The 16,054-nt window shown below is 42.8% G+C and overlaps 1 protein-coding gene across 8 annotated transcripts in view; it reads right to left on the reverse strand.

Moving 5' to 3' along the window:
• Positions 1–4,352, reverse strand: part of thrb (thyroid hormone receptor beta) — an 86,407-nt gene extending 82,055 nt beyond the window's left edge. For 6 of the 8 annotated variants that reach the window (XM_079484362.1, XM_079484356.1, XM_079484361.1 and 3 more), the window contains exon 1: positions 4,146–4,352. The gene's annotated coding sequence lies outside the window, so the exon portion shown is untranslated. The remainder of the gene's footprint in view (positions 1–4,145) is intronic. The other 2 variants (XM_079484354.1, XM_079484359.1) reach the window with 1 other exon arrangement.
• Between the last annotated feature and the right edge of the window lie 11,702 nt (positions 4,353–16,054).

Below are 16,054 nucleotides of genomic sequence, written 5' to 3' on the forward strand. Positions count from 1 at the left end.
GTGATTATGAAAACATATTTGTCAGTGTGTAAACTCAAACATTATTATTTTCTAGCTGTAACTGTTCTCTGTAAAAATGTAACCTAACTGTTCTCCACCAACGGTTCGGCACGCACTTGGACCATGGTTCATCTTAAATCTGACGACGCATTTATAATATGGTTTGTTAAAAATGATATTGGGTAAAACAGACTGACAATGTGTCGATGGATACACATTTAATACCTACAAAAAATCAAATACCGTAGACAAATTTCGACAGGATTGACATATGCTGTAATATGACCAGTTATTTAGGCTTTCATCACCCGGGTGTTGTGAGCGCGCGAGTGCAGGTTAGACCTGAAACGCACATGTTGCTGTTTAAACTAAACTCATTCAAGTCTTGCCAATTTAAACATTTAAGTGCAAGATGATGCACAAGAAAACTCGCTTGCGCGCTGTGAGAAGATCCAAAGTGAGCACAAGGAAAGTCTCAGACATGGCGCAAATATTGAGTTTGAGTATAAAACAGACAAATTCACACTCGAAGGAGGTTAACATGCCCTTTTTGTCGAGTATCTGAAAAAACATGGTAGGTTGCGTCTTAAGTAAACGGATGAAACAAGACGAAAAACAACACATGTGTACAGTATCTGTGTACTGGAACGTTGTGTTCCTCTTAAAGCAACAGCAGCATATTCCTGCTGTCTGTTAGAAGTCAAGGAAATCTCTCACTGCTTGTGACTCAATAGCTTCAGTATCTTCTATTATGATTCATCTTTATTCAATTCGTACATATGCAATGTTATGTTTTATTTCATTACTTTAATCCATTTCTATACCTTCAAATGTATATATACAGCATCTTATTTAATTTTCTGCTGTGCTCGGTTGTTTTATTGGTGCTGTTACTTGTAGCTTAATTATTTGGTCTTATTTTTTTGTCAGTAGTCCCTTTTCTCTGAACATAGCACAAACCGGACTGAAACCCTGACCCTAAAACCGTGACACCGTGATTATACCCATATTTCCTACACTAACACAACAACGAAAGGGTATACCATTTTTTGTGAATTTATTGTTCCGGCATTCTAGCAAACTGCGAGTGACTTCACTGGACACTTCCAAAATGGCTGCCACGTCTATGTGCATGGAGCGCTTAAATGAGGCATCTAGTTATTGATATCTATGGTACAGTCTCTACATGTTTTTATGTTAACGAAGACAACAAATACACCAATTTATAATGGCTGACTGCACCACATAGCCTAAATATCACTTGATATACTTTCTTTTCTGAAACCTTGCTACGCATATGGAATAACTGCTTTATAAAAGCAATAAGCCCCGGAAAGCAGTGAGTTACAGTTCTAAGTGTTGGAACTCCACTTCGCCTCATGTCACAATGTCCCTGTTATAAAACTCACTGTAACCCACTGCTTCTCACGGCTTATTGCTTTAATATCTACACACAGTTAGGCCATACAGACTTATATGAGTTTCTTCACCTGAACTAGTTTTTCTCATATGGCTTTTTTCTCATAGACTCAACATGACAAAGCTACAAGAAGCACTAATGTCCATCACTACAGTAATGAAACAATATTTTGAGAGATTTTATAGAAATTAAAATGATATTTAAGCAGATGCAAGCACTGGATTTAAAGATGGCGGCACATCAATAACTTATTTTGTGTCAATGTTTTTGAATGATATTTCATCATGAACTATTTAATCCGATTTCTCTCAAGCTTCCTGAACTGTGTTTGCTACTCATGGATTAATTTGACTTAGTTTTCACCAAACACATCGCGCATGAGACGTGTGGCATTACTGTTTGACGATTTGAAGTTTTGAAGATGATTCAGGCATGCGCAGCACAATTAAATATAACAACCAGCAGTCTTTTTATTCACAGGTTTGGTTCTAGGGGATTGAATGCACAATGTTTGGTGAACTGTTCCTTTAAATGTGATGTAACAGGTCTGCTGTTGTAATGGATTCAGTGATTCAGACCTGAAATAACCTTCAGCTGGAGAGAAATCATCGCTAATAATCATCAAATTTCAACATCTCTTTTCTTACTGTATGCTTCTTATTACATGAATGTGAAAATACTAGTGGTGATCACCACATGTCACAGGGTTCATTTTCATTCCATAACTAGACATTTGTGTCTTTCCACGGACAGTTTTGTGTCTAGAATTCATGTTCCCCATAAAACACTAGTAGTGCAAACTTCACACACTGTTCATTGTACTGCTTTTCTACTGGACCCTGTATATGATGGTATGCTACACCCGTGTTACACGACCACACGTTAATCAATATTGAGTCTGTAATCCAATTCTGTATAAAATCTCTTGCCAGTCAAATCAAAAGAAATGGAATGCAAAACAGCGTTCAGAAGCCAGTTTTCTTACATAATGTGGAGGAGAACAAACAATTATCAGAAAGGAGAACAAGAAAGTTTGTTTTGTCGGATCGAACTATTGCTTTGTGATGGAAAAATAATAAAGACATGTGCACTGATCGATCACTGGTTCACAAGACTAGAAATGTGTGACGCAAACAGGACAAACTCTGGCCTTTATATAAAATGGCTTTCAGTATCAGAGATGTAAGTCAACAGTATTGTAGGATCGAGTATTCTATATACATTTTGGCACATGCAGTATGTCATCCGAGTATTTTAACACATACAGAACTGAAATAATACACTTTCTGTTTTAAAGTCTTTCATTCAGATGTTCACAATTGTCGTCAATGTGCACAACAACAACCTTTTACTGCACGAGTCTGATCAACATGTGAAAATAACTGTCAGTTTCAATAATGACACTGTTAACATCAGTAACAGCAGTAATCCACAGCAAACCGCGCCGTAAAGAATCTTAATCCACTCCATGTTGTGCACTAGTAATCAATATATTTTTAGATTAGATTAGATTCAACTTTATTGTCATTACACATATACAAGTACAGTGTAACGAAATGTAGTTTAGGTCTAACCAGAAGTGACATTAGCAAGTGCAGGATATACAGTTAGAATAAATACAGAATACAATATTGAGAAAATATTATACAGTGATCATGGACTATGAAAATACTTTACAGTAGGTATGTTCTATGAAAATATGAACAATATATACAGATGGCTATATACTACGAACATTAATGTACAGGTGGATATGAGCAGATCATAATTTAGACTAGACAATAGTGCAAGTGACTTAAGTGTGCATAAGCTATAGACATTAGCTATTAAAGTTGCAGTGCAATAGGTGAGTTCATGCAGTTGTTGAAGTTACAGTGCAGTGGATGAGTTATGCAGCTATTAAAGGTACGGTGCAGTATATGACTTAATGCAGTTATTAGTCATTATAATCACATTATATCAATATTATATCATTATGAGCAATGCCACGTATATCAATGTTTATGAAATGATACTTCACATGTTTCTTCTGTGCAAAGAAAATGTTTTCCCTTGCAAGATATCTTGTTCATACAGACCAATCTTTTTTATATATTACTCGCCTACATGACCTCATTTTGGGTGATTTATCACGGATCATCATGGATCAAAGTGGTTGTTTTGCTAGATATCCAGCTACATGTTATAGGACTGTCCATAGTGTCCTCAAGCCTATACAAAAATGACCAACCAATATCAGCACACTGTCAGTGTTGTGTGTGCGCGTGCGCGTGCGCGTGCATTATTAAAGACTGGATGGCGTTTCTTTAAGTGGGTCATGTGTTTGCATATGAGCTGATCAGAAAACACATTAAACACACACGTGAACATGAAAACACAGTGAGATGCGATGAAAAGAGTGTTATTAGTCATGATATTGCTTCCGCTGCTGTTATAACTAGTGAACATAAGTTGTCATATGCACGCGCGCGTGTAACATTATGCGCCATAACTTCAGCTCTAGAGATTCGTGTTATTTACAGATGTTCGTGAGAATGTGACAGTACATGTATGTTTCTGCGTGTTTCTGAAAGCCCTACAGAAGACACTGAAAGTGTGACACAACCACATCCGCGTGCACAAACACCAGAGATGATCAAACCGACATTCATGAGTTTCACTCTCTCCGTGTTAAACACGAACACATTCATACGCATGACTTAAAACACAGGAAATAACGCCTCACCTCGACGCGACGCGACGCCCTCCGTGCGCGTGTTTCTGTACGAGGGTCTGAAGAAGAGATATGGCCGTTACGTCAGGGTTTGTATCTGTGATCGGACAGACGTGGCCTGAAATGACCCAGCACAACACATCAACTCAACATGGACCCGGAGAGAGAGAGAGAGAGAGAGAGAGAGAGCTGCTGCAGATCTCTCTCTCTCATCGCTGTGGGGAATCAGAGCGCTCATGACGTGAAGCCAGAGATCTTTAACCCTTTACCGCTGCTGGAAATAACACATATTCTTCCAGTAACTTACACTTATTATTATAACATTACACGGGCATATTCTCCTCCATATACTGCTCTTTATACTTTCTGCAATAAGAAACTCAATGTGATTTCTATTTCTAGGGCAGAAGTTTATCATGACACAGACACACAAGAAATGAATTTCAAGGCCGCACACTTGTGATACTTGAAAATGGTTTGTTATTGCGATGAAGAGTTAAAATGATGAGCATTAGCAAGAAAAACGTGTATGTTCAGAGGCGTTCAAAGAAACATTATACTGTTAGAAGAACATTTGTTATAGATCTCACAGCTTAATAAAGAGTTGTTGGTATATTAAGGGTTAATTCTAGACGGTTGAGTTTGTTTCAATTGAACACTAAGTTATGATTTCTTAAGAATTTCTGGTTTCATAGACGTTCTACACAAAGGGTGACATTTTATACTGCATGTACACAATTGCATGAATGTGTCAAATATTGAATAATTCAAATTTAAAACGAGAATACCAATTTTGTTTCCTCACTATTTCCAATGATACTTTACCATGAAAGTTTCAAGAAACATTCCCATATTAAATTCATATTAAATGTGAAACATTTCTAACTAAATCTATGATGTTTTAGATATATTACACACTTAGTCTTGTCCGCGGGTTTTTTTCATTTAGAGCAGAAAGTTTCCTCCTCTTGTTCATTTTCTCAGTTTTGTATTTATCGTGACATTTTAGCTATGAGAGGGTCAATCTCATCACACAGTCCTGTTATCTTCATTAATTCCTGGAAGTTATTTGTTTATTGATTTTTTGGGGGCAAATCGCTACAATTTGCTCAATGTCCTCATGTTATTAGTGTGGCTGTATTTCATGTATTTCTTTATTTTATGCTAAAAAGTCAATCATGTTACTTATAGCCTTGTCACTGAAATGCATCCGTCTTCCATTTAAAAAACATGTAACAAATTAAAATAGCTTCATGATATTGATACACATACAATGCACATTTTGAATAGTTAAATGTGTGTTATTAGATTAGAGTGAAGAAAAAAGAAAAAGATTGATTTTGTCGTGTTTCATTCAGCAAATTTCACCCGTCCGGTAGATTGCATGTGTCTGCACAAACATTACAACTGCAGATAACTTTCAGTTTGATCCTCAGAAGGAAACTAAAGATCGGACTAAAAGAGATGGTGATTGAACAAAACAACTGGATACAAGATCTTTAAACCTTGCACCTGAAGAGGATCGTGACTGTCACTGATATCAAAACAACCCATTGACACACAAGACAAATACACTGTCTGTAATAGACTTGAAATCTTATACAACACCAGCAGTAGACCTTTGGTAAATGGATGACATGTATTTAAGTCTGGGACTGGACTGTGAATCCAGGCTGAAATGTTTTTTATGTAGTCAAAAATGTTGAAGTCATTCTGCCATAATGTCAACAGACAGGTGTGTAGCCAACAATTAACAGTGAGGCTCCCCGTGTATTCTACATCACTGTAAACATGTTTGCTGTAGTTATGCAGCTAGTTGCCAGTAGCTTACTGTAGATTTGTATTTATCTAAGTTGTTGAAAACAGTTTGTTCAAAGATAAATCTTTGTCTTTATCGCTAATTTTGGCTGTTGGTACATTTACATTTATCTTTGAACAAACTGTTGCCAGTAATTGACATAAATGTAAATCTACAGTAATTTACTGGCAACTAGCTGCAGTAATACCGTCATTTCTACAGATATTCTTTGCGGGTACATACTGTAAGGGACACATGCAAAATAAGCGAATACGGTAGGAAACTTTCAAATTCAATTTTACATTTTTTAAAAGTACAGTATGACATTTTAACACGTGTTTAACACGTTAGTCGCACGTGAATCAAATACCAGTAAATGAAAGCATGTGGATTTCTGCATTCTTGCTGCACACACCTACAGTTCACGCAGGTCCATCTGGCAGGAATATTGTTTGGTGTGTCTCAACTTTGATATGTTTGATTTGGGAGCGTTCCAAGTGAAAAAATGCTAACAGGATGCATTCTGTAAGGGATAATGTACAGGCAGCCGGTTGTTATCGCAGAAATTTGCCCCTACAGAGGGTCTGGTGTCTCACTGAAGGGGATTATTAAAGTATGTTATCTGGCTTATTACACGACTACTTGCCACATGAGAAAAACTGGACATGAAATGTAAATTTGAAATGTTTTATTAGCTTATTTTTACCGAATAGAAAGGAAAAAACCTTTAGTTTCCACTTTAAAGTAATGTTCAAACGCCACAAACAGGTAAATTGGTTTAATAAATATAATGTCATGTATGTTATTAAAAGACATACTTACAGTATATTTAATGTTTGTGTTATATTAAACTGCCCCTCTTAACATGATTTGCAGCAACCGGGTTAAAGGGTGTTAGTAAAGAACACTTACAGGGTTATAACACTTACACGGTAATAACACTTACACGGTAATAACACTTACACAGTAATAACACTTACACAGTAATAACACTTACACAGTAATAACACTTACACAGTAATAATAACACTTAAACGGTAATAACACTTACACGGTAATAACACTTACACGGTAATAACACTTACACAGTAATAACACTTACACAGTAATAATAACACTTAAACGGTAATAACACTTACACGGTAATAACACTTACACGGTAATAATAACACTTACACAGTAATAATAACACTTACACATTAATAACACTTACACAGTAATAACACTTACACAGTAATAATAACACTTACACAGTAATAACACTTACACAGCAATAACAACACTTACACAGTTATAATAACACTTACACAGTAATAACACTTACACAGTAACAACACTTACACAGCAATAACAACACTTACACAGTAATAACACTTACACAGTAATAATAACACTTACACAGTAATAACACTTACACAGTAATAACACTTACACAGTAATAACAACACTTACACAGTAATAACACTTACACAGTAATAACACTTACACAGTAATAACACTTACACAGCAATAACAACACTTACACAGTAATAACAACACTTACACAGTAATAACAACACTTACACAGTAATAAAAACACTTACACAGTAATAACACTTACACAGTAATAATAACACTTACACAGTAATAATAACACTTACACATTAATAACACTTACACAGTAATAACAACACTTACACAGTAATAACAACACTTACACAGTAATAACAACACTTATACAGTAATAACACTTACACAGTAATAACACTTACACAGTAACAATAACACTTACACAGTAATAACACTTACACAGCAATAACAACACTTACACAGTAATAATAACACTTACACAGTAATAACACTTACACAGTAATAACACTTACACAGTAACAACACTTACACAGCAATAACAACACTTACACAGTAATAACACTTACACAGTAATAATAACACTTACACAGCAATAACAACACTTACACAGTAATAACAACACTTACACAGTAATAACACTTACACAGTAATAACACTTACACAGTAATAATAACACTTACACAGTAATAACACTTACACAGTAATAATAACACTTACACAGTAATAACACTTACACAGTAATAACACTTACACAGTAATAATAACACTTACACAGTAATAACACTTACACAATAATAACAACACTTACACAGTAATAACACTTACACAGTAATAATAACACTTACACAGTAATAATAACACTTACACAGTAATAACAACACTTACACAGTAATAACACTTTCACAGTAATAACACTTACACAGTAATAATAACACTTACACAGTAATAACACTTACACAGTAATAACACTTACACAATAATAACACTTACACAGTAATAATAACACTTACACAGTAATAACACTTACACAGTAATAACACTTACACAGTAATAACACTTACACAATAATAACACTTACACAGTAATAATAACACTTACACAGTAATAATAACACTTACACAGTAATAACACTTACACAGTAATAACACTTACACAGTAATAACACTTACACAGTAATAACACTTACACAGTAATAATAACACTTACACAGTAATAATAACACTTACACAGTAATAACACTTACACAGTAATAACACTTACACAGTAATAACACTTACACAGTAATAACACTTACACAGTAATAATAACACTTACACAGTAATAATAACACTTACACAGTAATAACACTTACACAGTAATAACACTTACACAGTAATAATAACACTTACACAGTAATAACACTTACACAGTAATAATAACACTTACACAGTAATAACAACACTTACACAGTAATAACAACACTTACACAGTAATAACAACACTTACACAGTAATAAGAACACTTACACAGTTTTAACTACGAACGTTTTATTATTAAATGTTTTTGTTCTGTTGCACACGTAATGACATATTTTGAAGAAACAAACAGTTCGCGGGCACCTTTGACTGGCAGTTAACTTTTCTACTATGACAGTCAATGATGTCACAGAAAATGATAACATTTTGCCAATATCTTCCTTTCTGATCAACAAAACAAAGAAGTAAAAACAGGTTTGGAACGACTTGATGTTGAGTAAATAATGACAGAATTGTCATTATCAGCTGGAGTGTCTCTTTAAATGTGTGATCATGTGTAGAGAATGACCAGAAACACAACACCTCTCTGCTGACATGGATCTAGATCTCCACTGCCTTTACACTCTGACATTTGAAACAACCTCATGAAATAAATTAGCATTTGAGAAATGATAAAGACCAACTTTGCTTCAGGTATAATATTGTTTTTATTTGAAAGAGATTTTGGTAGAATGTGGTCAAACAAAACCACATCACTAAACCTAACGTCACACGAACTGAGGTCAAACTTACACATGAATTACAAACAAATATCTAGTTTATTTTTTCAATCACATGGTATTGTTTGTGCCCGTGTTTCAGGGGCTTGTCTTGTGTCCTCTGGTTTCCTCGTGTTGTCCGGCTCATCGACTCTCTCTTGTGTTTTCTGTTTGCTGATATGAAACATCTCGCTCATTTTGTTTGGTGCTGTCGTCTGTCAGTGCTGATTAGTTTCTCTTGTTCATCTGAGTTCTTTCTGTCTGTAATTGTCTTCAGACACCATCATCATCCTGTTCCCACCGGCTCTGTTCCTTCTCCATGTGAGCGGGATCCAGAAATTTTCTTCACTAGAGTGTGCCATCTACTGGTCATTCTTCGGGAGAACAAGAAAGCCAACATGATATCCAGAAGCCATAAAACTGAATGTGAGCCTGTAGACCTTTGCCATGTTGTCAAAATTGTAATAACACATGTACTCCTGTATTTCTATTATCTTTCCTAATATTTATGTGCAGTATATCTGCTTTGCAATTGTAACAATGTAGAAGTGTGAAAAGCACAAGAGAAATTCATGTGAAATCAATATGTAGTTAGTTAGATGAATAAATATGATGTAATACAGGATAAGATCACATGCATTAAAAGGCACGCATGCAAACATTTTTGATTTATTACCTTGGACGTCCTCATTTGTCAGGGGTGTAAAGGGTACCTGAAAACCATACTTCAGTAAAAGTACAGATAGTTTGTGGTGGTAACAATGACTCCATTACAAGTTACCAGTCACCAATTCCAAAACGACTGATTTGAACAGGACATCATACTGAATGTAGGCTCAAAACAGCACTATAGACCTCAACACTTAACAGACGTGTCTGTGAAAAACAAGAAATAGTTACATAACTGTACTCCAATACTTTACACCACTGTTATTGACCATATAGCCAAATACAGTTATTCCCTAAACAATCTTCACAATCAGTTAGGACTAATCACTCATACTTTTCATATTTCAATGAGCCCGATCTTCCTTTTATGTTACGGATTTAAAGAAGTTAGGACCAGTCTTGAAACGCACGTGATGACTCACTTCTAAGTCGAGTACAACCGGCTCATGGAGCTGATGACACGGAGCACATGGCCAAAGAAAACACAACATCCACATAGCAGAACACCAAACCATATCACACAAACGCCTGAGTACATGATGTGACCACTCAAAGATATTGCTTCATCTTGTTCAATAACTACATACTAGACTACTGGATCACACTTCAGTATATCAAACTATTTTTAACAAATTTTTCCTCTATGAATTTTTCATTTATTGCTTATTAATAGTTAAAAAGGTAGTGGTTTGGTATTGGGTGGGATTAGGGATGTAGAGTATGGTCATGGTATGGAAAAAGTCACAAAAAAGGTACAAATCCTTCTTTTTTGGAATCGACCAATGTGCACATTAAAGGTCCAAAGATAAGAAGTTGGAAGGAAATTACACAGTTGCATGCTCTAGGACTTACCGGAAAGTATCCATTGGGAAATAAGTACATTGATACACAAAAGACTCAAATGCCATAGCAGATTATAAATTATATTAATTTGCAACAAACTTTCTTTTACGTTTTCAATGTGAGATTCTTTCTTTGGGGTTTGGTGAGAAGTTGTTTACAGTTTTTTCCAATTGTTAATGGTTCTGGTTGTTCTGGTTTTATCAAAATACTTAACACAATTCACAAAACCACACACCCAAACTGCAAAATACCTCATATATCCTGCAAAATGAAGTACTGCAACCGAATCTACACATAGCATTATCAAAATCAAACTTTTGCATGAAATGGCACACACTTCATTCATATTACCAGATTTTTGCCTAACCAACTACACACTGTTGGGCATAATGAAAAGCACCATCATCTTTAGTATGCTTTGCCATAATCCTAAAATATGTATCAGATTATTCACATGCTCAGAAATATTTGCAGATACACACACATGCTGTTGCAACATTTAAAAAAAATCACTACAGTTGTAACGAGAAGTCAGAGACGTTCGGATCCAAATGCAGTATTTTATTCTCAGAATGGTCAAACAGGCAGAGATCACCGACAGCGTAAGGTATGTATGGGATATCCAGAATCATAAACAGTCACAAGCAGAGGTCAGGGCAGGCAGCAGAGAATCGTAGTCAATATCAAAATACAAAGTAATACACGGAAAAGACAGATACCTGAAACCGCTCAGAAATGTAGACTAGCTAAACAAGACTTTGCGATGAATGAGAGTCGGAACACAGTATATATAGTGAGGTGGTAATGGGAATCATCTGGTGGTGATTGTCTGTGATCTAAGACACCTGGTGGTGGTTAGCATGGAATTATGGGAACTGGAGTTCTGAGTGGAGTGCCCTCTACTGGAGTTCATGGGCACTCCAGCTGACGATCGTGACATAGCCCCCCCTTTAAGGAGAGGATTCCAGACGCTCCTCAAATTGTCCAGGAGGGAGGAGGAGCGGACCCGGGGGCGGGATGGAGGGCCAGGACCGTGGAGCGGAAGAGAACCTGGAGCCTGCGGTGGAGCAGGCGACCAGGGCGGATCTGGGACCCACCAGGGTGGAGCAGAAGACCACCACAATCGAGCATATGAAACCGAAACCCACCAGGGCGGAGCAGGCTGTGCAGGCGGCCAGGGCGGAGCAGGCTGTGCAGGAGGCCAGGGCGGAGCAGGCTGTGCAGGAGGCCAGGGCGGAGCAGGCTGTGCAGGAGGCCAGGGCGGAGCAGGCTTCCAGGGCCGAGATGTCCCTTCAAGGGAACCAGGCAGACCTGTCGGTTCAGGGGTATAGCGCGGGTCCGACGGTTCAGGAACCAGCACAGGCGTGGATTTGGCCATCTTGTCCCAAGGCTCAGATATGGCAGACGTGACGCGAGCAGTCTCTGGCTGGGCGGACGTGACGCGAGCAGTCTCTGGCTGGGCGGACGTGACGCGAGCAGGCTCTGGCTGGGCAGACGTGACTCGAGCAGTCTCTGGCTGGGCAGACTGCTCTGGCTGGGCAGGCTGTGCAGGAGGCCATTGCGGAGCAGGCTTCCAGGGCCGAGATGTCCCTTCAAGGGAACCAGGCAGACCTGTCGGTTCAGGGGTATAGCGCGGGTCCGACGGTTCAGGAACCAGCACAGGCGTGGATTTGGCCATCTTGTCCCAAGGCTCAGATATGGCAGACGTGACGCGAGCAGTCTCTGGCTGGGCGGACGTGACGCGAGCAGTCTCTGGCTGGGCGGACGTGACGCGAGCGGTCTCTGGCTGGGCAGACGTGACTCGAGCAGTCTCTGGCTGGGCAGACGTGACGCGAGCAGTCTCTGGCTGGGCAGACGTGACGCGAGCAGGCTCTGGCTGGGCAGACGTGACGCGAGCAGGAGAGACGCCTCGGACTCAATCTTGCACAGGTGGGCGATGTCGAGAAAGGCCACTTTCCCGACTCCCCTCTCGCAAGGTCGGCTGATTGGTGGCGCTGTCAAGTACTGCTCCAGCAGCCTTTTGACAGTGTAGAAACAGACCGGCCTGCTGTGACCCGGCCGCCTTTCGGCTGTGGAGGTCTCGCACGTGGTCTGCCCCCCAGCAGCCCCGGCCTTCTCCAGCGTCGACTCCGGTTCTGGTGCTCCGCAGGTGGCCCCCCGGAGGAAGACGTCGAGAGAAGGACCACCTAGAGAGATTCAACCATCGGGCCCGACCCAGCCTTGGTCGCTGGGTGGTCGGACTGGGGCGGTCCCTGCCGTGTCCCAAACACCTTCTGGGCCCCTTCGGGGGCCTAGTGCCCGCCTTCTCACAAGGAGAGGTCTCTCTCTGGGTCCCACTTGCAGCCGCTCTCACCCTCTGAAAGATGGTGTTCGGCAACTCGACGTTGCGTCGTGGCGGCACGCAATGGCGAGTATAAAGCAGCCCTCAGCACTCTCGCTTCGACGGTGCTTCGAGCTACGCCATCGCCTCGCAGGTGATTTAGCGGAGCTGTTCCCCCCGGGTGGGACCAGCACTGCTCGTCATTGAACCAACCCCCGCGGGTTGATGAAGCAGATCGTAGCCCCTCCTGTGAGGTCCCTGGGTGCTTGGTCTAGCAGTTTGCCAGACCTCCGCCGGACTTCAGGCATCCTCTTACCTCAGCAGAGGCAGGGATGTTCCCGTGCTCCAGGCCGGGGCTGCCACCCCTTTGGCGAAGGCGATCGAACCGTCCCCTCGGCCGAGATGTCCAGTGGCTTCTACAGCCGCACTTCATGATCCCCAAAACCAGGGGTCGCTGCATACCTTGAGCAGCACCTTGCAAGGGTGCCGTTCAGGAGGCGCAGAAGCGCGTCCTGGTGTCTGTCAGACGCCAGGAGTGGTTCATGACAACTGACCGCATACTCTCATGTCCAGTCTCTCTCGGCACTGTCGAGGGGCTGGCATGTCAGTAACGGGTCAGCCGGGAAAAAGAGCAGCTCTCCCTGGCGCAGAGCTCCCCTTTTCCTGGTAGAGAACTCAACATGACGGCGTGCCCGCTCTCGAGCACGCACAGTCAGTGCTGAGCTGCTTGAACTTTCAGGCAGCAGCCAGCGGTCCCTCTGAAATCAGTTTCAGAGGCTCCTGGGCATGGTGTCCTCGGGGGTGGCCTGTCCCCCTCGGGTTGACGCACATGGGACCGCGACAGCACTGACTACAGAGATGAGTTCCCTGGAGAGCGTGGCGCACTGGCAGTAGGCGTATCGTCATTATGGCTGCTGCCGTCGCATCCTAACCCCGGGCAAGTCTTGAGGCCGGTCGTGGTAACGACAGACGACTCCCTACGGGGTGCGGGTGCGGTGTGCAACGGACGCGCAGTGTCGGGTCGCTGGAAGGGCCCCCGCCTGCGTTGGCATATCACTGCCCTCAAGTTGCTAGCTGTCCTGCTTGCACTGATGAGGCTCCGGCCTCTCGTGCAGAGCCAGCATACTGGCCCGGACAGCACGACCGGCGTAGCGTACTAAACCTCAGGGTGGCATTCGCTCGCTGCAGTCATCGCAACTCGCCCAAACGCCTCCTCCCGTGGAGACAGCAGGTGGCAAAACCCTGCATGTCACACGCCCACCCGGTGTCCTGTACCAGACAGCCAAGCGCTCTCTCGTCAGTTGACACCTCGTGGGAAGTGACGACTCCACCCCTGGTGGAGACAGCAGGGGGGAAAGCCCCTGCATGTCACACGCCCACCGGGTGTCCTGAACCAGACAGCCAAGCGCTCTCTCGTCAGTTGACACACTTCGTGGGAAGTGACGACTCCACCCCTGCGGGCCGGCTTGGGTGTGGTTTGGGCGGGCACAGGGGGACCTGTTGCCTCCCTGAACACCACCCAGTACCGCTGGGCACTCCCTGGACGAGGCCCCCCCCCTCGACACGGAGGCCCTAGCGCGCAGCAGGTCGCGGGACAAGTGGAAGTACGCTTCCCCCCAGTGAGCCTCATTGCGCAGGTCCTGTGCAAGGTCTGGGAAGGGAGTATCAAGTGCTGCTAGTTGCGCCTTACGGGCCCAACTACACTTGGTCCTCGGAGCTAATTCTCCTGACGACAACTCCCCCTGGCCAAATCCCCTGGCGAAGGGCCTACTCGCAGGGGATGGGCACGTTGTGGCATTCGAGCCGGAACCTTTGGGTCTGGCTCCTGGATGGGACGAGGAGTTTGTGGATGATCTACCCCCCACAGTGGTGGAGACTATCACTCAGGCAAGGGCCATGCCCACAAGGCTGGATGCCTCGAGGAGAAGACCCGCGGAATTGCTCGCTCAGGAACGTGCTGTCCTATTGCAATAGAGGCTGGGGAGTACATTGGAGCGTGGGTACCCGCTGTTGCGGTTATCACGTACCAGTTGCTGGTGAGCCTCTGGGGCGGCATGACCTGATTATTAGGTTCCTCTAGGGCGCGAGGGGCTAAGGCCTCGTCCGCGCCCCGTACCCGCTTGGGGCCGTAAGGTGGACCTTTGGGTCCCCTTTTTTCGGGCCCTGCGGACAGCCCCCTTCCTCGTTCTGTGAGGGGGGTTGGCTCTCCTGCTGGGGCTCGAGTCCATCCAGAGGGTGAGGCACCTGCAAGAATTCCGTGTCCACCGATTGCCAAAATTCATGCCCGGTGACTCTCACGTGATCCTGAGACCCCGGCCGACTTATGTGCCCAAAGTTCCGCCTCCCCCCTTTGGGAACTAGGTGGTGAGCTTGCAGGCGCTCCCACACCGGGAGAAAGACCCAACCTGTACGTGGGGTGCCCAGTAAGCGCATTGCGCCTCTACTCGAACCACACGGAGGGCTTCAAGGCCCTGAGCAGCTCTTTGTTATGGAGGTCAGCAACGGGAGTGCTGTCTCCGAGGAGAGTTGTCGCACTGGATCGCACACGCCGTCACTACGGCGTGCCGATCCTAGCCCGTGCCAATTTGAGTGACGGTACACTCCGCTCGGGGTGTGGCCTCCTCGTGGGCATCGGCTCAGTGCGCCTCTCTGGCAGACATCTGTAGAGTTGCGGGTTGGGCTACGCTATACCTCACAGAGGCTTGCAACCTCCGTGGGGAGCCAGCAGCTCGAGTCTTGCCAACAGGTGAGACCAGCGGTCGTAGGGCGTACGCCTGCGCATAGCGCCATTCCCCTTCTTAGGTGGATCAGTGCGCTATGGGCACCCCCAAGGGTGAAGAATAAGCAGTCCGTCCATCCATCAATAAGCACTCAGGGCGGCGGGCTTGGCGGAGCAGCCCTGTCGCCTATGGCCAGGTATCAAGCTGAGTTATTACATATAGCTCTAA

This window comes from Barbatula barbatula (assembly GCF_947034865.1).
Source record: "Barbatula barbatula genome assembly, chromosome: 21".
NCBI classification, from domain to species: Eukaryota; Metazoa; Chordata; class Actinopteri; order Cypriniformes; family Nemacheilidae; genus Barbatula; species Barbatula barbatula.